The sequence below is a fragment of the Trachypithecus francoisi genome, unplaced genomic scaffold, assembly GCF_009764315.1.
Source record: "Trachypithecus francoisi isolate TF-2019V2 unplaced genomic scaffold, Tfra_2.0 Lachesis_group1, whole genome shotgun sequence".
NCBI classification, from domain to species: domain Eukaryota; kingdom Metazoa; phylum Chordata; class Mammalia; order Primates; family Cercopithecidae; genus Trachypithecus; species Trachypithecus francoisi.
In genome coordinates, this window is record NW_022681454.1 from 157,793,944 (window position 1) to 157,815,678 (window position 21,735).

Here is a 21,735-nt window from a genome sequence, read left to right on the forward strand (position 1 = left end):
TACAAAAAATTAGCCTGGCGTGGTGACGGGCGCCTCTAGTCCCAGCAACTCGGGAGGCTGAGGCAGGAGAATGGCGTGAACCTGGGAGGCGGAGCTTGCAGTGAGCTGAGATCCTGCCACTGCACTCCAGCCTGGGCAACAACAGAGACTCCACTCCACCTCAAAAAAAAAAAGCACTATAATTACTTCACAGAATCACAGAATTGTTAAAACTGAAATCTAATGGAGTAAAAATTTGATACACTACAATGTGCAAGTTTTGAGTACAAAAGAAACCAAATACATATTTCCAAATATTTAAGTTTTGTATTTAAATCAACACTTAGACAAAACTATGTGTAGGGTATTCCTTTCCTTCCTGATTCTTATTCTTTCTAGAACAATTAAACACACATTCCAGAACAGATTTTTTATCCTGGAAAATAATTTATTCTTGAACACTGATGGCAAATATAATTTATTTAAAAGATGATCAATAAAATTAACAATTGGTTATAATTTGGGCAAACCAATTTTATTTGCTCCATAATGCATATGATGACTATTTTTTCCAATTATTACTTTCAAACCAGATGAGTGAGGTTGACTACTTGTGCTGAATGTCATAAGTACAGATTACTTTTACAATAGCAAATCAGACAAATTGTTAGATTAAAATAAATAATGGCATATGCAATTTAGTATTGTTTGGATGTGTTTTCCCTCCAAATCCCATGTTGAAATGTAATCTGCAACGTTAGAGGTAGGGCCTGGTGGGAGACGTTTGGGTCATGGGGGTAGATGACTCATAACTGGCTTGGCGCCATCCTCTCAGTAATGGATGAGTTCTTGATTTATGAAATCATGTGAGAGCCGGTTTTTTTTTTTGTTTTTTTTTTTGAGACAGAGTCTCGCTCTGTCGCCCAGGCCGGAGTGCAGTGGCCGGATCTCAGCTCATTGCAAGCTCCGCCTCCCAGGTTTAAGCCATTCTCCTGCCTCAGCCTCCCGAGTAGCTGGGACTACAGGCGCCCGCCACCTCGCCTGGCTAGTTTTTTGTATTTTTTAGTAGAGACGGGGTTTCACCGTGTTAGCCAGGAGGGTCTCGATCTTCTGACCTCGTGATCCGCCCGTCTCGGCCTCCCAAAGTGCTGGGATTACAGGCTTGAGCCACCGCGCCCGTCCAAGAGAGCCGGTTGTTTAAATGAACCTTGCACATCCTCCCCTTTCTCTTGCTCCCTCTCTTGCCATGTGACATGTCTGCTCCCACTTTGCCTTCTGACATGAGTGGAAGCTTCCTGAGGTCCTCACTAGAAGAAGATGCCAGAGCCACACTTCCTGTACAGCCTGCAGAATCGTGAGCCAAAATAAACCTCTTTTCTTTATAAATTACTCAGCCTCAGATATTTCTCTAGAGCAGTGCAAGAGCAGACTAACACACAATTCCTTTCCTTTCTCATTCTTAAAACATGTTTCCCAATTTTATAACAAGTGCCATTCTATTGTTAGAAAGTATATAGTCAGGGAGGTTTGGTTTTTTTTTTTTTAAAGGGTAATTACTCTGTAGAAATTGTTTCACACTATAAAGTCAACAAACCTTCTAAAACGTGTCCATTAGAAAACACTAGTCAATATTTCCTTCTGACTTAAAATAAGAAATTTCAAAGAAATTAAAGGTATTCTTCAAGGCTCAGGACATGCTGAGATTCAATGTGCAATCTTGGGCTTTATGTGTGACTAGTCCATAGTAGGAGATGGAAAAAAACAATAAAGAAAAAGAAATAATCACCTGCATCAAAACTGACAAATTTCACCATAACCTCTCAGCTTTTTGGTTGCCAATTACACAAGTAAAAGAGTGTTAGATAAGTAATGGGATTGATTGAGGAGAAGTAAAAACAGAGCTAAAAGTGAGCATTTCTAGAAAATATTGTTTCCTTCCTAGCTTCCTTCCTTCTGACCTTTCTAAAACTATTTAGTAAGCACTGTGCACCAGATGTATTATTCGGCATTAGAAATACAACTGTGATATTGTTCAGAAAACAGGAAAGACTGCAGAGTGATTGTGGAGTACAAGTGAGGAGTGGTATGAGATTAGGAAGGCTGGAGAGCAGTTCAACCTGATGGTTGTATCTATCGAGATTGTTTCTCTCAGTTTTCTTTCTCCAGGTGCTAGAAAACCTCAGTAGTCAAGCATTTTGATTAAGCTTATAAGGATTCATTTTTTCTACTGGGTTAAAGGTGCAAGGGAACGTAATCTTATGTTGTTCTAATGTATTTCTCTTAAAATAGATACATTATTTAACAGTAGCAGATAATTGTCTAGTTGTGCCTAATACCTATATAAACCTCTTAAAAAATGCTGACCAGAAAAACTAACTCTGGTAAATTATTAAGATAAAAGAGTCATGCTTTTTATAAGCCATTACTAATTAGCTAATTGTTCATCATTTGGGGAAGAGAGATTTTTGTTCATAAAAATTGGCTATGAGATATCTTGGGTTCATCCAGATGGTGTATGTAAGGACGAAAACTGTAAAACTAAAACCTTCCATTTAGGATATGTTTTGAACGGTGAGAAGAGCAAAAAATCCTTAAAACATACAGTAATTATCCTAGTTCTACTTCTAACTATCGCTGTAACCCTACACAAACCTCAACCTATTTAAGCATTAAATTTTCTCATCTTTATAGTAAAGATAATATGTGTCTAGATTTGTGTAAATGAAATAACAAATGTGGATTACTTGATATAATGGCTAGTAATTAATTCGCTGCAGTTATGATTTTTTATTACAAAATTATCCACGATTGAATTATCCACAATTGATTTACGCATCTATAAAACTAAGAAAATTTAAGCCTTCAGGGTATAAATCTAGATGTAAATATCCACAACCTTGGCCCCTGTTTTCCCGTAGGTGCTCTCATTTGTTCTAATGGTAAAATTTAGGTCTTCTCAATACTGTTTACTTTACTTTTTTTTCCCAAGGCAACATAATTTCTATCTAAAATTAACGTATGATAAGACTCCATTATGATGGTTAATTCCATGTATCAACTTGGCTAGGCTATGGTACTCAGGTGTTCTGTCAAATCCCAGTCAGCTATTGCTGTGAAGGTACTTTGTAGATGTTATTCACATTTAAATCAGAAGACTCTGAAGTAAAGCAGATTACTCTCCATAATATACGCAGACTTAATCTAATAGGTTGAAGGCCTTAGGAGAAAAGACTGACGTCCGTAGATGATAAAGGAATTCTGCTTCCAGATGTCTTCAGACTGAGTACTGCAGCACTGACTCCTGCCAGAACTTTCAGCCCACCACCCTGCCCTGCAGTTTTGGGCTTGTTAGCCCCAGTAACCGCCTGAGCCAATTCCTTACAATCTTTCTCTTTCTCTTTCATCCCCCCACTCCCCACCACATATGCATTATCTTGGTTCTATTTCTCTGGAGAACCCTAATACACCCCTGTAATCTTTTCGAAATTGTTTCTATTTGGGCCTCAATAACCTAGCACTATTCCTAAATTTAGCAATCAGTCCTCATCAAGTCAATCATCAAAAAAAGGAACCTACGTTTGCTGGAATATGGGGATAAAAATGATTTTAAATATCAATCTATTGATAAAGAAATAAACTCAAGACCTAAAAGTTTCAAAAGACCTTTGAATATCAGAAAGTATTAATAGTATGGCCGGAAAATCCCTTATAACATCTCACTTACCTTTACAGTTATTCAAACCTTTACAGTTACTAAGGCAAACCTGACTAAATACAATCATTGTGACAGAAATGCCAAGAGTCGCATGCAAGAGAGGTAATCATTTTATACTTGGTCTTCACTAATGTAGTGTTAATAATAATATAGTCATTGGTGCTTGCCACATGCACAGACATAGAAGCAAAATAGTGTCAAATATTTAGTATCATACAGCACTACCAAAAGGTATCAACATATTTGCTATGGATTTTTTTCTGTTCAGACTGATGCATATCACAAGGGAAAAATTAGTCATCCCATTTTTAAATGACTTCAGGTAATACCAAACCCCTTAGCAATCCTAATATTTAATTGGCCTAAAATTAACTCCCTAGTGACAAAAAAGATACAGGAGTACAGAATTATGAAATCAGAGAACCAAATAATTATCAGAATTAATATGCTCCTGCCCTAAGAATTTAGGAATCTAAGATGCAGCTTTTCTGAGAAGGATAGAGATAGTTCGTTTTTGTGCTGCTAATTTTATTTTTTTCACACAGCTGCCTCGTGGAAATATCATTAGCTCCACTAGTAAGGGCTTTAATTTTATAGTCCTTCTATGACACTAAATAACCAAGCGATAGGTTCCTCAGGAAACACACTGAGTGTCTGAAACAACTTACTCTGTGAATAGCCATCAGACCTTCTGATTCCTTAATGTTATTCTTAGATTTTTCTTGATTTTTTTCTTAAACTCAGTTTGATACTTATTTGAGTACCTTGTGCTCTCTCTATATATATGAATGATGGAATTAAGCATGTGTCTTATTCCCAATGGAAACAACAGCTTAATTAAATGATTTACACAGCCTTTTCTGATATTTTCCTTAATATAGCCCTTAATAGTTTCAAGTGTACTGCAGTGAAGCTAGAAGGGAGTAGGACATTTGTGTTCTTTTGTGCTGTACCTCTGGCATCTGGAACAATACTGGCACATAGAAACGACTCATAAATCCCTATCAAGTGATTTGATCAATGAATAATCTCACATGCACTATTTTATACAAGTAACTTTCCTATGGCCAAAAGAGAAATTCTTTTTTAAATAATAAGACCAAGATTTAAAGAAGTAATTTACCAAAATCACACAATAAATAAGGGACAGAACTGAACATAAAATCAAGGTTCTTTGATTTCTCAGCTGGTGCAATTACCATGCACAGAGAACTGCACGGCTTGTAAATGACAAAGGAGATTATTGTGGAATGAAGTCAGTGTCATCTACTCTTTTAGAGACTCAATATAGATTTTTTTTTTCTGCTTTTAAGGTAAAACTAAGGACAAGTTCTTTTTCATCTAACAAGGTAGGTTTTTTAATGGAGAATGGAGACTTATCAGATATGAGTTAAACAAAAGCAAGCTTTAATATTGATAGTAGTAAGTGACATACTTAAGAAGAAAAATGGATGGTCCCAAACCCAGGGAAAACTAAGGGTTACAAGTTTCATAACTTCAGGTAAAATGTCATGCAAACATGCATGCAGTATTTCTCTCTCTCATCCCTCAATCTCAGTGTGTGTGTGAAAGAGAGAGAAACACAGAGAGAGAGAGAGATAAAGACAGACAGAGATAGACACAAAGAATGTAGCTAAAAGTCTACTTCTGCATCTGTCAGATCACAAGAAGCACTGCATCTGTTTTGGTCTGAGAGAGACAGTAATCCCACCATCATGAACCTTAGGTATAACCATCTGCCAATCTGTCCTACACAGAATGTCACTGCAATGTGCTCTTGTATTAATCTATAACAGAGTACTGATGTGCAGTGATGGTCTTATTTTACACGTAAGACCTCAGTTTTCTGAAAATGCATCCTTGAACCCAATCACATTCCTAATTCAAAAAACAGTACATATATCTAAATCCAAATAACATCAATATAATAAAGTTACATCATCTTGCCGGTAGCTTTGGACCTAATGGTGTCAATGACTGTGTATTGTCGTGTTAGGAAAGGGATAAAGTCTTTGTACCAAGTAACTTTAGTTTGGAGATGCCTAACTCCCCGCCTGCTCAACCTTGTACAGCCAGAAGAGACAGAAAAGTCTCTGGACAGAGGTGACTCTTAAACAGAGGCCTGACTGAGGGATAGATAAACACAAGGAGAAAGTGCAGGAGCAAAATTATGTGTCCAGTAAAGATCTGGGCTCTTTGGAGGAACATGGAAAAATCAGTCTGGTTGCAGGAAAGAGTGCAAGTTGGATATAATGTAAGTGAGGTTTCTTCACCTCCCTTAACAATTTTAGTTAATGAGGTAACAGAGAAACAATTATAATTGGGTCTGTACTTTCCATCAGACCTAAGAAGTCCAAGCTCCTAGATTACATCACCAAGTACTGATGGTACTATTGGTATATGAATACTTAAATATCACTACAGTGTTAATTACTATGCTATATTTGGATGGGTTCATATTTTCTCTGTTAAAATGGAGCTTAACATCTAATAAAAATAAAATTTTGACTTATTTCAAAAATGCTGGTATATTTTACTATAGTAATTAAATTAAAAATATGGCTTGAGGTTAAAAATAAAAATATAAGAAGATAATCATACAAAGGCCTAGGGAAAATGAAAATTATCAAAAAAAGGAGAAGCCTTTCTCCCATGAGTTGAAAAACCTGGCATCACAGCTGCTGATCTTTCTTCCCCTAGAAACACCACAACCCCAAGATGAAATGATACCACCTAGAGAAAAAGTTCAGGGCTGCAGTTTATAGAGAACACCATGTGGCACGCAGACTCTCCCTGTGTTGGCGGGCAGTGTGGCTGTGGGATGAGATTATGTTCTCCTCCTGGTACTGTTGCTGGGCGTCTTCTGATTCTATAAGTGGTTTATCAATGAGCACTGAGTTTACCAGGGGCATAATCCCAGGGAGCAGAAGGAGCTGGTAATGAGATAGAGGGAGATTATTTTTTTCCACCTTTTTAATGGAACTATGCAAAGGAGAGGCTGTGATTTCTTCTCTACACTAGTACAGGATTCTGCACATAGTAAACTCTTATTAAGCTAAAATTATTGAAAAATAATAGACACCATTTGTCACTAGCTCGGTATTGTGATTTCATTTGGAACTTCTTGTAGCCATATTCTTATGACAAAGTATGTAATACTTGAACAAACAAAGGAAAATAGTAGTAAGTTTATATGGATTAGTAAATAATACACTAATACAATAATATTGAATAGTTTCAGAAACACAATATGTTCCCAAAGTGCTACAGAAACCACTGAAAATAAAATTTCCCTAATTAATGTCAGTTGATGTAATAAACGTCACTTCAAAAAATTAATTACTTGGATTTAAAATACACACACACATACTTATAGAGGCTGGAAAGGGTACTTTAATGAGAAAACTTTGCACATTCATCCTTTCTTATAGGCTAATATGACAAATATCCTTTTTATAAGATACTATTAATATGTCTTCTCATTTGTAGTTAATTACTCTCCATCTGGCAAAGTCTCTTTTTTAAAAAAAGAAAATTTTGATTTGCATAAAAGCAATTAGATGACCTATAACCTATAGTAATACTAAACAAGTCAGGAAAAATACTGAGAAGAAAGTTTTGCTCAGTCTAAGAATATTTTAATAATTTCCAGAGGGAGAATTTGAATACTAGCTAAATGTTTATGGCAAGGATATACTACGAAAAAATTAACTCCATACTAGATGGTAAAACTTCTAATGTTGGACATTTGGGTTCATTCACCACTGACTCTCTAGCAGTGACTTATCTTTGTACTTTGCAAATGCTGATTAACTGTTTCTTGATTGAAATTACAGGACTTTAATAAAAGTCATATCCTTTAGTAGTAAAAGCACTGAATTAAAAAGACAAAATTTTCCCAATGTTTAATTGTGAAAAAAATTCATGATTAGGCACAGAGTTATACATTTTTTAATGCAGGAATTTATATTTAATTATAGCTTCTGTGCTGGTAATTTTACTGGATATAATAAACATAGAGTTATTAGATAAATTCAGCATGTGCTGAATTTAAAGAATTTTATGTCACTTGAACTTTTGCATAAGTGTTTGTAAAATACTCTTGCCTAAGATGGAAGATTAGTGCAACTAACCTTTCAAGAAGGTCAATTATATAAAATTGCTACCTAATAGTATTCTAGCTGTCCGTTTAATATTCATCTAATAACTTTAAAATTTATTTCAGAGTTGCATTGACTGAAAATTATATGGAGCTTGGTAACGATAAAATATTTCAAGGCTTAAGTTTTATTAAAATATGAGAACTGGCATGGTGCTCCTTTATTTTTTATAAAGGGAGGGATTATGCAGCAGAGGAGACAGTGATATATCATCTTTAAGCAGATAATGTTTTATTTATGTCAAGACAGCTGAATATGAGTCTGGGCATCCAAAATTCACCCTAATCCTCAGAGACATTTATGTTAATAATCTCTTGCAAGGCACTCTAACTCTTACCATTTTGTAAGATTTAGTAAGTAATAAGTAATACAGTTTAGACCAATGTAGAATTTGGTGTTTAAGGAGAAAATATCATCAGAACTGCTACATCCACTTGCCATCTTTATCTCCATTGCTCTAGTCCAACCTGCCATCTCTCACCTGAATCATGCAACAGCCTTCTCACTAGGCTACTTAATATCCATTCTAAACAACATTTGCCTTCCTAAAACTTGTTTTCAATTCTGCAACCAGAGAAATCTTCTCAAAGTAAAAGTCTCATCATCTAATTTCCTTATTTAAAATCCTATTTTACTGGAGTCCCACTGCTCATAGGAGAAAAACAAAATCTTAGTCTGTCTTGCAAGCTCGCACAGTGTGGGGTCCCCATTGCCTCTCCCACTTTAGCCACCTAAGCCTTCTTTATCTCCTCACACCCACCAAGCTTCTCCCTCCACAAAACATTTGTATGAATACGCCCTCTGCCTAAATACATTGACCTCCTTTGACTAATTAACTCCTACTCTCCCTTCAATTTTAGCTCCCAAATTAGATACAATTTTTCTTTTTAAGACTTTCGTGGTCTTGTATATCTTTTTGTATCTCATATATAATGTGTGTATCACATATATGTGCATACATATACACAAGACACACACAATCATATATATATACACACAAGCACACTATATACACAATGTATATCTAATTTTTAGCACACACTAAGGCATAACAAGTTATATTAACTATGTTCAAGAAGTATAACTAATTTCATGCTAGGGAATAGAAAAGAAAGGACTCCAATCTGAAGACACAGAAGAGGCATTCTAATAAAATTCTAAAATCTTACAAAATAAAACCCCCCAAAATAGTACCATTCCAAGTTATTTATTTCCATGACAGTTTTTTGATAACTTTTCTATAATGAACAGTGCTAAATTATGATGCTTCTTCGGGAAGGTGATTATATTTTTAGTACCATCAAATAGATGTGTTAAGTGCTGCTTAGGACATGACAATATAGCCCTAGCTCAAAGATTTTCTATAAATAATTCTTCCTTAGATTTATGATCTTCTTTTTATATTGTGGCAACACAGTCCATGAACTACTGTTATTTTTAAATTTGGTTTGAAGTTAATGTATTTTAGCTAAGGACTATGCCACAGTTGCTTGAAATTCTATTTTTAGTATCACATTATAAATTCTCTGAATGTAGACAAAATTAAATCATTTGCCAGTGTCAGCTTTTTCTTTTGGGACTCAATCATGCATACAACCTATAATAGACAATTCATGCTGTACAATTAGAACTTCACGTAAAAAGTGTTTTTTTCTCTTCATTTTCTCTGAAATTCATTAACATAAACTAATGAATGAAATACACAAACATTACATTGACAAACAATTAATAGCTATGAAACACTAATAGGTTTTTCATAAAGACATTAATATGTAGACATAATCTGGCTCCCTCCAGATCTCTGTGCACTTCCTAGACCACATAGTATAATGAGACCCTGCCACAGATCAATACAGTGAATAAAGATAGAATAATTTAGAAAATATTTAAAAATATAATCACTAAACGACTAATAAATATATAGCAATTTTTAAATATTTCTTTTATTTTTATTTCTTTTTTTTTTTTTGAGACGGAGTCTCGCTCAGTCGCCCAGGCTGGAGTGCAGTGGCCGGATCTCAGCTCACTGCAAGCTCCACCTCCTGGGTTTACGCCATTCTCCTGCCTCAGCCTCCCGAGTAGCTGGGACTACAAGCGCCCGCCACCTCGCCCGGCTAGTTTTTTATATTTTTTAGTAGAGACGGGGTTTCACCGTATTAGCCAGGATGGTCTCGATCTCCTGACCTCGTGATCCGCCCGTCTCGGCCTCCCAAAGTGCTGGGATTACAGGCTTGAGCCACCGCGCCCGGCCTAATTTTTAAATATTTCTATAAAATATTTTCAAAAATAAAACTGACCTTGTTAAAGTTAAAAAGCAAGAATTGTACAGAATGTGTTTTCTAAGTTAGGTATATAGGTATCAGAGAAAGCAAGGCATATTAGTAAGCGAAAAAAGCAACTTGCAGAGAAATAGAAGTTCATTTTTTTCAAAGAATATCATCTCTCTCCTTCCTTCCTTCCTTCCTTCTATACATGTATTGATAACATATAACATATACACATTTTTAGTGTTTACATGTACATTTATAAAAGCATCTGATGTATGTGCAAGAAAAAAGTTAAAATACTGTCACACATATTTTACAATTGTATATTTTCAATTAAATAAATAATTCTAAATTAAACAAAGAAGCTCCCAAAGTCAGCTACGTAGTGATGCTCAATATATGCAAGTGAAGACTCCTGTTATTAGAAATTAGTAATTTGATATTCTTTATAGTTTTCCAACCTCACATTTTTCCTCTGAAAATTTAAGTTCACATTTTTGTGCTATTCTTAATGGAGATAGAAAATATCTAGACATAAGACTTCTTATTTTAAAAAAACCATTCATGTCAAATGATAGAGTCTCAGAATTTGAAGTGACCAAGAGATCAAAGTGTGAATCCCTTATTTTTAAGCTGAAGCATTTAAACTTAAAGACTATTACCAATTTAGCCTTAACTTCACTCAGCCTAATTCTAAAAAGTTCTAGTTCTTATACTTGCCTCGTATTTTATATTTTTACAGCTGTTAACTTTTTCCATTCTCCAATTGTTTGATCACTAAATTTTAACAGGTTATATGACTTCAGGATTCAAAAAGTAAAATGTTAAAAAGCAATGTACATTAAAAACTCACCTCAAGTCTCTATTCCCACCTACCCAATCCAATTCAATTCACTCTACACAGTCACACTGATTATTGCCAAATGAATGTATAATCGATCTTTTAACTTTCCCAAGGTAATGCATAAAAAGTGGTACTTGAGAATTATCTGTTCAAATCTTTACTTTTGATCCACTGAGTATTTGGTCTATTTCTTTATAATGTTTTGTTTGTGATAAGAGTAGAAAATCTTTTCCCCATTTTGTCATTTACCTTTTGACTTTGTGAGATCTCTTGCTATATAAAAGCTTCTAATTTTTATGTGGTCAAAAGCATCAATCTTTTCTTTCAATTTTCTTAATCTTGAATGCCAGAAAAGCCTTCTCACTCTGTGGTTATAAATAAATATCCTACATTTTCTTCTGGAAGTTTTATTGCTTTGTTTAAATTTACATTTTTAACTTTTGGAGCCAAAATTATTCCAGGCTGACGCCGGATACCATGCATAGTGCTGGGTGATGCAGCATTGACAAGATAAGCAGGTAACCACCATCATGTAATGTAAAATACAGCAGAGGAAGAAGCCAACCATAACCCTGATTCAAATAAAGTGCAGTGAAATTCATGAGACAAAAAGGTCAGGATTTTATGGGAGCATATAACAGGGACATTTAATCAAGTCTAGGAGAGACGAAAAGAAAAAAAATCATCATAGGAAAGTGACACTTAGGAAGAGGTAGGAAAGAAAACTACTGGCCCTTAGTCCACTGAAGGAGGAAGCAGAGGAAAGAGGTAAGAAGAATGAAAGTGCTCCAGGAAGAAGTTTCCCTTTAGAACATGCCAGCCTCTTGGAGTAGAATCTTCAAAGTCTTGTATGAAATCTATAATTCCTTGGTGGGAGAGAGGCAATGATTGGAAATCATAAGAAATTTTTTAAAAACCCTGAGGTTCAGATATAGATATTCTCAATACAACAGTGGCAGAAACTCATAAAATGTAAAGCTGGTTTGCTCAGCACCGCAATATGAAATTTTACAACTTTTTCCCTATATAAGTCTTCAGTTTTCCATTTACATTTCTATCCCTTTACTCACCCCATTGATTATAGGTACAAATTTACAATATTTGATTTGAAATAAACTGACAAAACAGTATCTCCCTCAAATATTATCTATATGCTTTTGCCACATACCTCTTTTCAACCTTTCCATATCACCTATTTGGTGAATAGTTATCCACTTTTAGCTTCCACATTGAAGAGAAAGTAATTCTTTCTACCAAAAGAATTACATGTCCATAGTTTCACACAAAAAACACAAAAGGATATACTCTGCACTGATGGACATGGATTGTGCCTGAAATAGAAAGGGTTACACCAGTTAAATAGTAGCAAGAAGTTTGCCTAGCCTATTGATAGAAAACAAACCTCCATAGAAATTAGTTGATAAAGACTCATACAGAATGGTATACTTAAACAATAACATAATTAAACATGAAATCCCTTGGTGGTATGACCCCTAAAGTAATGATCAACTCCCAATGTTGACCTGATCATTTGAGATACACAGGAAAGGCCCAAGCCTCATCAGACCTGTCCGTGTAGTCTCAGCTAGCCATAATGCCTAAATGTAACTCCAAGATTCTTAGTAATTATAAATAGATCCTAATACCCACACCTACATAGAGTATGTTGTCTAAAAATATTGGTACAGCAAAATGAAAAGAGTTATTTGGATGGCTGGTAGTGACAGTGGCACAACTAAGTGAATGTACTTAATGTCACTGAACTATGTAAAATGATTAAGATGGTAAATTTCATATTGTTTATATTTAATCAAAATTTTAATGAGACATAAGGATTTAAAAAGCAAAACAAAATTTTTAAAATGTGCATTAACGATATAAAGTAGGTCATTCTAGACAAATCCATTTTATTTTCCTCACAGAACTCTTAAAGAATTACATTTTGATGCCCAGGATGGGTGTTGGGAATGGGCAAAAATATCAGTAAACCTCAACTCTGACAGTTATTTCTGTATTTGCTGTATGTTGTGTTAGCATACTACATTAGTTTTAGTTAAGACTCTAATACTAATAGTTTCAGATAAATATTATAGCACACATAAGGCATCTGAGTGAATGGTTATATTTGTTTGAATTTAGCTTTTATTTAAAAGACAAAAATATTGCCATCACTATTTCCAATAACTTCATTAGGAAAATTTCTTTCCACACTTAACCAATCTTGGGTTCTGCACACGTCCAATAAGTTTTATCTGATATGTTACCATACACTAACAAAACAGATTTTATTATAGAATAATATATACTGCCAGACAACATTAAGTACTTACAGACATAAGAATTGTTGAAGAGTAATATATTTCTGTGATTAAACTTCATGTTTGTTTTCATGACATCTGAGGCTCAGTTGATCTAAAGGAAGAGCTATTAACTAAAATATTTGCTGCAAACTCTGGAGAGTTTAAAAGAAAGACTTTTTTCCCCCATTGAGATAAGAAGATACCTATATGATCTATACAAAATAAATTATTTATTTTCAGAAAAAAATAAACACTAAAATTCCTTCTAAATTGTAGAAGATATTAAAACTAGTCACACACACACACGCGCACACACACACACACACACACACACACATTTCAAGCCAATATTTAAAGTTCTTTGCAAGAGTCTATTATTTTACTGAGGGCTTAATAAGAAAAATGCCGATTTCTGGTTTGTTTTGTTTTGAGATGGAGTCTTGCTCTTGTTTTCCAGGTTGGAGTGCAGTGGTGTGATCTTGACTCACTGCAACCGCTGCCTCCAGGTTCGAGTGATTTTCCTGCCTCAGCATTCAGAGTAGCTGAGACTACAGGCACCTGCCACCATAACCAGCTAATTTTTGTATTTTTAGTAGAGATGGGGTTTTGCCATGTTGGCCAGGCTGGTCTCCAACTCCTGACCTCAGGTGATCTGCCAGCCTCAGCCTCCCAAAGTGCTAGGATTACAGGCATAAGCCACTGTGCCTAGCCAATTTCTGGTTTTAATAATCTTTGAAAATGCAGTAATTCTGAAGCCCCATAGTCACCAATGTGAATAATGTGTTAAATTCAGGATCTTCTTGAAGGTAGAAAAATTGCCTCAATCAATCGTTACTTTGGTGTATGGCTCTGCTTTTTAAAAAACCTGTCATCCTCAAAGAATTGATATCATTTAGCCATGCTCTATGTGATTCTATTTTGTAAAAAATTGAGAACCAATACACTGCTCACTTCTAACTTCCTACTACTGACTTTTATTCAAGCAGCGATGCCCTCTATGAGCCAGTGCAATCTTTTTGGCTTCTATTTGGAAGGGTGCCTTTTGTGTTATCTGACCCTACTGTCCCATTCTTAAAAGCAGAAACAGTATGATCTGAGGTGAAGAGGAAAAGCTCTTCCACTCTCAGTTAAAAACTCAGATTTGCTCAGATCTGTCTTTCTTTACTTTCTTAGTGACAGAAGCTCACATGAATAAATGCCTCAGGGCAATATTGCGCTATTTGAGAACTCTTTAAGTTCTGAGCTAAATTAAAGACCCCTGAAGAGTTCTTATTCTTATCTCCTACCATTTAATTAGCTAAATATTATCAGGTTCTTTATAATATAAGGGCTATTCTTAAGTACGCAACCTGTGGACAGGGCCTTGAAGGTGTGTGACTAAATCCCAAAACTAGAGAGGAATGTATCCAAAAATAGCCTAGAGCAAGGATGTCTAAAATGTCAAAAGTAGTTTCCATGTTTGTGAATCAATTATTTGTAAGTATTATTATTATTAAAAACAATATGACTTGAGATGGTATCAATTGCCTTCAACTATGGCTGAAGCAATCTTTTTTTTTTTTTTTGCATGAAATGCACATAATCTTCTGATCTTGCTCAACCCTCAACGCCATTTATGGGCACTGGGTACACTTGTGTGTTGGGGAGATAGTCTCCAAGGATTTGGTCTTTCTGCCCATCCTCTAAGCAAAAAACATTGACAGCTTTGTTCATGGAAATCTACAAAGCTGCTGTGGGGGCAGGGAGCAGATTTGCTTATGCACCAGGGTCATAAAACTAGGTCTCCCTCCTCTCCTGGAGATGTTTCAGGGTGATAGAGAAAGTGTCTGCCTCTGGATCAGAGGGCAGATTGGTTTCCTGACCAATAAAATATGAATAATGTCTCTCTCTAAAGTGGAGGATGAACAGGTATGCTTGAAGTCCCCTTATAAGTCGGGATTTCCAAGACTCCTCAGTTGTGGCACAGACCCACCATGTGTATAGTGTCTACCCAGGCTTCCTCCACATCGCCCCCATAGGACCCGGGGGGATGGAGATTGGACATGAACTTGAAGCTCATGCTGTCTGCTGTGCTGTGAGTAATAAACAGCTACATCATTCGGGTGTGTTGTCTCCTCACTGGCTCAACCAATGGAAGCTTGGCAAGGACCACCTGCACCTGCAATATTTGCTGCTGCTTAGGATCAGCTTGAGCACTTGACAACACGGACCCCAATTGTAGGTAAATGAAGAGAAATCAATACAATGTTTTTAGTAATAAAAATAAAGTATAGCCTTTAAAAGTGACTAGTCACAATTGTTTCATGCAATGATAGGAATTATATTATTTATAACTATTTTCGCCAACATAGATCTATTCAGCCTTGATGGCAGGTAGCTTGTTTTGTATGTTATTTTCCCCATCTTTTTTGATTCTTTAAATCTCAATTTAGAAAATCTAGTAAACCTATACATTATTGTAAATGGCAATTATTTCTAACACTGTGAAGCCCTTCGGAATACTCAGATTGAACATGGGCTCGGGAATTCTGGGTGTTTTCTTATAATTTTCCATTAAGGGCCATTTCTAGCACTTCTTCAAATGCCAAGTCAGTGAGCAGGGCACAGTTAAAACTCGAAAGCTGAGGACAACATAAAGAATCCAAATCTGACTTTTGACTGCCTACAGTCCCAGGAAATTATTTCTCTCTGCTTTTGCCACATTTGGTTGTGGATTTTACATACGATCAAGTACATATACAAAAATACTTTCTCAATCCTGGCCAAGATAGCACAGACAGAAGAACGATTGGGGTGTTTCGCAAATGTGAGAGGTGGGTAACCACACTGCACTCCTGTGCTGCGGCCCGTGGCTGCACTGCCTGCAACGCCCTGCCTGCTGCTGCCTTACTGGTTGGCAAGACGAAGCTCTCCCTGGTGGCCGCGTTGCTGCTGCTGCTTGGTGTGGCACGTTTGAGGAGAAGAACAAGAAGTAGGACGTGGGCACGTTGGTCTGCGTCGATCTGGGGACCACCTACTCCTGCGTCTGCGCCTGGAGATCATCGCCAACAATCAGGGCAACCGCATCACGGCATCCTATGTAGCCTTCACTCTTTTTTTTTTTTATTTTTTTATTTTTTATTATACTTTAAGTTCTAGGGTACATGTGCATGACGTTTATATCATGTATAACTCCCCAGTGCAATCCCTCCCTCCTCCCCCCTCCCCATGATAGGCCCCAGTGTGTGATGTTCCCCTTCCCGAGTCCAAGTGATCTCATTGTTCAGTTCCCACCTATGAGTGAGAACATGCGGTGTTTGGTTTTCTCTTCTTGTGATAGTTTGCTAAGAATGATGGATTCCAGCTGCATCCATGTCCCTACAAAGGACGCAAACTCATCCTTTTTGATGGCTGCATAGTATTCCATGGTGTATATGTGCCACATTTTCTTAATCCAGTCTGTCACAGATGGACATTTGGGTTGATTCCAAGTCTTTGCTATTGTGAATAGTGCCGCAATAAACATACGTGTGCATGTGTCTTTGTAGTAGAGTAATTTATAATCCTTTGGGTATATACCCAGTAGTGGGATGGCTGGGTCATATGGTACATCTAGTTCTAGATCCTTGAGGAATCGCCATACTGTTTTCCATAATGGTTGAACTAGTTTACAATCCCACCAACAGTGTAAAAGTGTTCCTATTTCTCCACATCCTCTCCAACACCTGTTGTTTCCTGACTTCTTAATGATTGCCATTCTAACTGGTGTGAGATGGTATCTCATTGTGGTTTTGATTTGCATTTCTCTGATGGCGAGTGATGATGAGCATTTTTTCATGTGTCTGTTGGCTGTATGGATGTCTTCTTTTGAGAAATGTCTGTTCATATCCTTTGCCCACTTTTTGATGGGGTTGTTTGTTTTTTTCTTGTATATTTGTTTGAGTTCTTTGTAGATTCTGGATATTAGCCCTTTGTCAGATGAGTAGGTTGCAAAAATTTTCTCCCATTCTGTAGGTTGCCTGTTCACTCTGATGGTAGTTTCTTTTGCTGTACAAAAGCTCTTTAGTTTAATTAGATCCCATGTGTCAATTTTTGCTTTTGCTGCCGTTGCTTTTGGTGTTTTAGACATGAAGTCCTTGCCCATGCCTATGTCCTGAATGGTACTACCTAGATTTTCTTCTAGGGTTTTTATGGTATTAGGTCTAACATTTAAGTCTCTGATAGCCTTCACTCTTGAAGGGGAGCATCTGATCGGTGATGCCGCCAAGAACCAGCTCACCTCCAACCCCGAGAACACGGTCTTTGACGCCAAGCGGCTCATCGGCCGCACGTGGATCGGCCTGTCTGTGCAGCAGGACATCAAGTTCTTGCCGTTCAAGGTAGTTGAAAAGAAAACTAAACCACACATTTGAGTTGATATTAGAGGTGGGCAAACAAAGACATTTGCTCCTCAAGAAATTTCTGCCGTGGTTCTCACTAAAATGAAATGAACCGCTGAGGCTTATTTGAGAAAGAAGGTTACCCATGCAGTTGTTACCATACCAGCCTATTTCAATGATGCCCAACGTCAAGCAACTAAAGACATTGGAAGTATTGCTGAGCTAAATGTTATGAGGATCATCAATAAGCCTATGGCAGTTGCTATTACTTATGGCCTGGATAAGATGGAGGGGGAGAAGGCATCCTGGTGTTCCACTAATGGAGATACTCATCTGGGTGGAGAAGACTTTGCCCAGTGTGTCATGGAACACTTCATCAAGCTGTACACAAAGAAGACTGGCAAAGATGTCAGGAAAGACAACAGAGCTGTGCAGAAACTCCAGAGAGAGGTAGAAAAGGCCGGACAGGCCCTGTCTTCTCAACATCAAGCAAGAATTGAAATTGACTCCTTCTGTGAAGGAGAAGACTTTTCTGAGACCCTGACTCCAGCCAAATTTGAAGAGCTAAACATGGATCTGTTCCAATCTACTATGAAGCCCATCCAGAAAGTGTTGGAAGATTCTAATTTGAAGAAGTCTGATATTGATAAAATGGTTCTTGTTGGTGGCTCTACTCGAATTCCCAAGATTCAGCAACTGGTTAAAGAGTTCTTCAATAGCAAGAAACCATCCAGTGGCATAAACCCAGATGAAGCTATAGTGCATTGTGCTGCTGTCCAGGCTTGTGTGCTCTCTGGTGATCAAGATACAGGTGACTTGGTGCTGCTTGATGTATGTCCCCTTACACTTGGTATTGAAACTGTGGGAGGTGTCATGACCAAACTGATTCCAAGGAACACAGTGGTGTCTACCAAGAAGTCTCAGATCTTTTCTACAGCTTCTGATAATCCACCATTACAATCAAGGTCTATGAAGGTGAATGACCCCTGATAAAAGACAATCATCTTCTGGGTATATTTGATCTGACTGGAATTCCTCCTGCTCCTCGTGGGGTCCCACAGATTGAAGTCACCTTTGAGATAGATGTGAATGGTATTCTTTGAGTCACAGCTGAAGACAAGGGTACAGGGAACAAAAATAAGATCACAATTACCAATGACCAGAATCGCCTGACACCTGAAGAAATCAAAAGGATGGTTAATGATGCTGAGAAGTTTGCTGAGGAAGACACAAAGTTTAAGGAGTGCATTGATACTAGAAATGAGTTGGAAAGCTATGCCTATTCTTTAAAGAATCAGATTGAAGAGAAAGAAAAGCTGGGAGGTAAACTTTCCTCTGAAGATAAGGAGACCATGGAAAAAGCTGTAGAAGAAAAGACTGAATGGCTGGAAAGCCATCAAGCTGCTGATATTGAAGCCTTCAAAGCTAAGAAGAAGGAACTGGAAGAAATTCTTCAGCCAATTATCAGCAAACTCTATGAAAGTGCAGGCCCTCCCCCAGTAGCAAAGAGGATACAGCAGAAAAAGATGAGTTGTAGACACAGATCTGCTAGTGCTGTAATATTGTAAATACTGAACTCAGGAACTTTCCTTAGAAAAAAATTGAGAGAAGTTAAGTCTCCAATGTAATTGGAATCATCACCTCAGAGTGGAGTTGAAAATGCTATAGCCCAAGTGGCTGTTTACAGCTTTTCATTAGCAGTTGCTCACATGTCTTTGGGTCGGGGGCAGAAGAATTGGCCATCTTAAAAAGCGGGTAAAAAACCTAGATTATGGCATGTGTTCACCTTCAAAATGTTCTGTTTAACAATTGGCCATGTGCATCTGGTGTAGGAAGTTTCTTCAGCCGTAAGTGACACCAATACATTTTAGTTATTTACACTGGTCTAAAAAGAATACTCTCTCAAAGGAAAAATTTTTAGAAAGAGTATCCGAGAATGTCCAACTTTTGACTATTGAGTTTAATCTTCATAGGAAATCCTGTTATATTTGCATGATAGGAAGTTTTTCTCCTTCAGCCTTGAAGCAATAGTTTCAGACTTTTTAGGGCAGAGGACACATTACCGAGCTAGCCACTTGGGCATGTCCCTTGAAATCATGGTACTCCTTTTTGTGTTTTTAGTATCAAGAAGCAATTGTTTTTATTGTTGTTTCTTTGTTGTTATTGTTGTTTCTTTGTTGTTATTGTTGTTTCTTTGTTTCATTTCAAACACTCAGGAAATTGTCATTCCCTCAATGGTCAGCTGACCTCAGGATAGATAAACAGAACTGTGTAAATCTCTTTGCATACTGAAAAGAATGGCATTGTCTGATAGTGATTGGATCATGATCATAATTTTCACCATTTTCTTCAATATGCAATGTAAACAATACTCAGACTATGGATTGAAAGTCAATGCAAAGTCCTTTTAATTAAAGTAAATTTGTTCTTTCTTAATCTTCATACAGCTGAAGTTGAATCACCATTGCATACCTCCCTCACGCTGTGTTTGCACAAATGCAAAGAGCAAATTCATACTCTGCACATTAATTAATACAGCTATAAAATAAAGTATCTGTTAGAATACATATTAGAAAGTAATTACTTTTACAGAATATGTCATTAATTTAGTGTGTCATCGTGCATTGTTATTTAACAAAGAAATGTTGCCAATAACTCATTTTGTTTTCTCTCTGGGTATAATATTTGTAATTATCTCTGCAATTATTTCTACAAAATTTTTGGAAATAGTATTATTTATTCTTCTTTTTGCTTTGAGAAATGCAATTTTGAATGATGACTCTAAAGTTGTGTGCCTTCTCCACAAACAATTATAGAGTTAATCAAGTTTGTACAGGGAAATGTAATTTTTGCACTTATTCTGAAAAATCACAATTTGGAAGTTTTATAAGTAACATGTTAAAAACTCGAGGCAAATGGATTGTTGGAATCCAATATACTGTAGTTTTCCAAGAGTCATATTTCTTATTTGCCCCATTTTTAAATGGATTTCTTAGAAATCTCTATAATAACACTTGCTGACAGATACATATTCACATCCTATATTTTTACTCAAATTCTATTCATGATAAATATTTACTATATCATATGTGTTGTAACATCGTGTTTCTATTCTTATCACTGTAATTATGACTTAGGAATTGCTTTTAGGTAATTAGTTTATTTGGAGAAACTAGTAATAGAACACAACCAATGGTAAAATATGACAACTAAAAATTTGATAAGCCTACGTAAACCAATGACAAGAAAAATCTCAAGAACAATTATACCTCTAAAGTAAATATTAGGGAGAAAACTGACATTGCAGTACATTCCTAACAAGTAAGAGCATAGTCATTACTAAAAACGGAACAGAATTTCTATAAAGATTATCTTAATTTGTAAATTGCTAAGTATAGGATTATATTTATTCCTATTTTACTCTAAAAGTTCATAATGTCTATAACCAGGAATTTGTGGACTATATTTTAAAACAATATTCTTTTAAATTCATACATCCTTGCTTTACTTTTACCTTTGGATTTACTGTTTACTTATATAAGTTTAGGAGGATTTAGCTTTTAAAGCCACCAACTGAATAATTAATTATGTTCAGCTTCAAAGTAAATATTACGATGCAAAGTCTTCCATCATGAGCCCTCATTAGAGAGTCAATCATTCAGGTAGCCAATACCAGCAAAGCAAAAAGTTAGCTCTCTCTGACCTTCTTGTTTCCATCATTCAACAAGTATTAACTGCAACACTTTGGACAGTGTAGAATAAAGTGGGTTCCACTTGTCCAAATGTTTCAAGTGGAAAGTTACAAGTTATAATACTGGAAATTACAAGAAGGAATTAAAAACACTTTAGTCACTCCTGAAGCACCTGGGGCTACTTCTGCTGGATTCCTTCCCCCTAAACAAGATAATAAAACAATAAATCATAAAATTTGAAAGTATGAAACATTTATAAAATTTTTAGCGGTACATTTAAGTTAGGCATGCCAGAAAGTCCTCTTCCCCTTAAGAAATTACTCAGAACACTATACTTGGAACTTATAGCTGCTATGCCAATGACCTTTGTCTTCTGCTAGGCACTTTTTGGAAGAACATTCCTTATGAAAAGTTCTAGGC

General features: G+C 36.3%; 1 protein-coding gene and 1 pseudogene across 2 annotated transcripts in view; one reads left to right on the forward strand and one right to left on the reverse strand.

Moving 5' to 3' along the window:
• MARCHF1 (membrane associated ring-CH-type finger 1) overlaps positions 1 to 21,735 on the reverse strand; it is an 867,095-nt gene that overhangs the window by 646,610 nt on the left and 198,750 nt on the right. The gene's annotated exons all lie outside the window — the stretch shown is intronic.
• Positions 13,668 to 19,160, forward strand: LOC117084969 (annotated as a pseudogene). The gene is made up of 3 exons (XR_004437737.1): positions 13,668 to 13,680; positions 16,033 to 16,344; positions 17,459 to 19,160. The product of XR_004437737.1 is annotated as an endoplasmic reticulum chaperone BiP-like (transcript).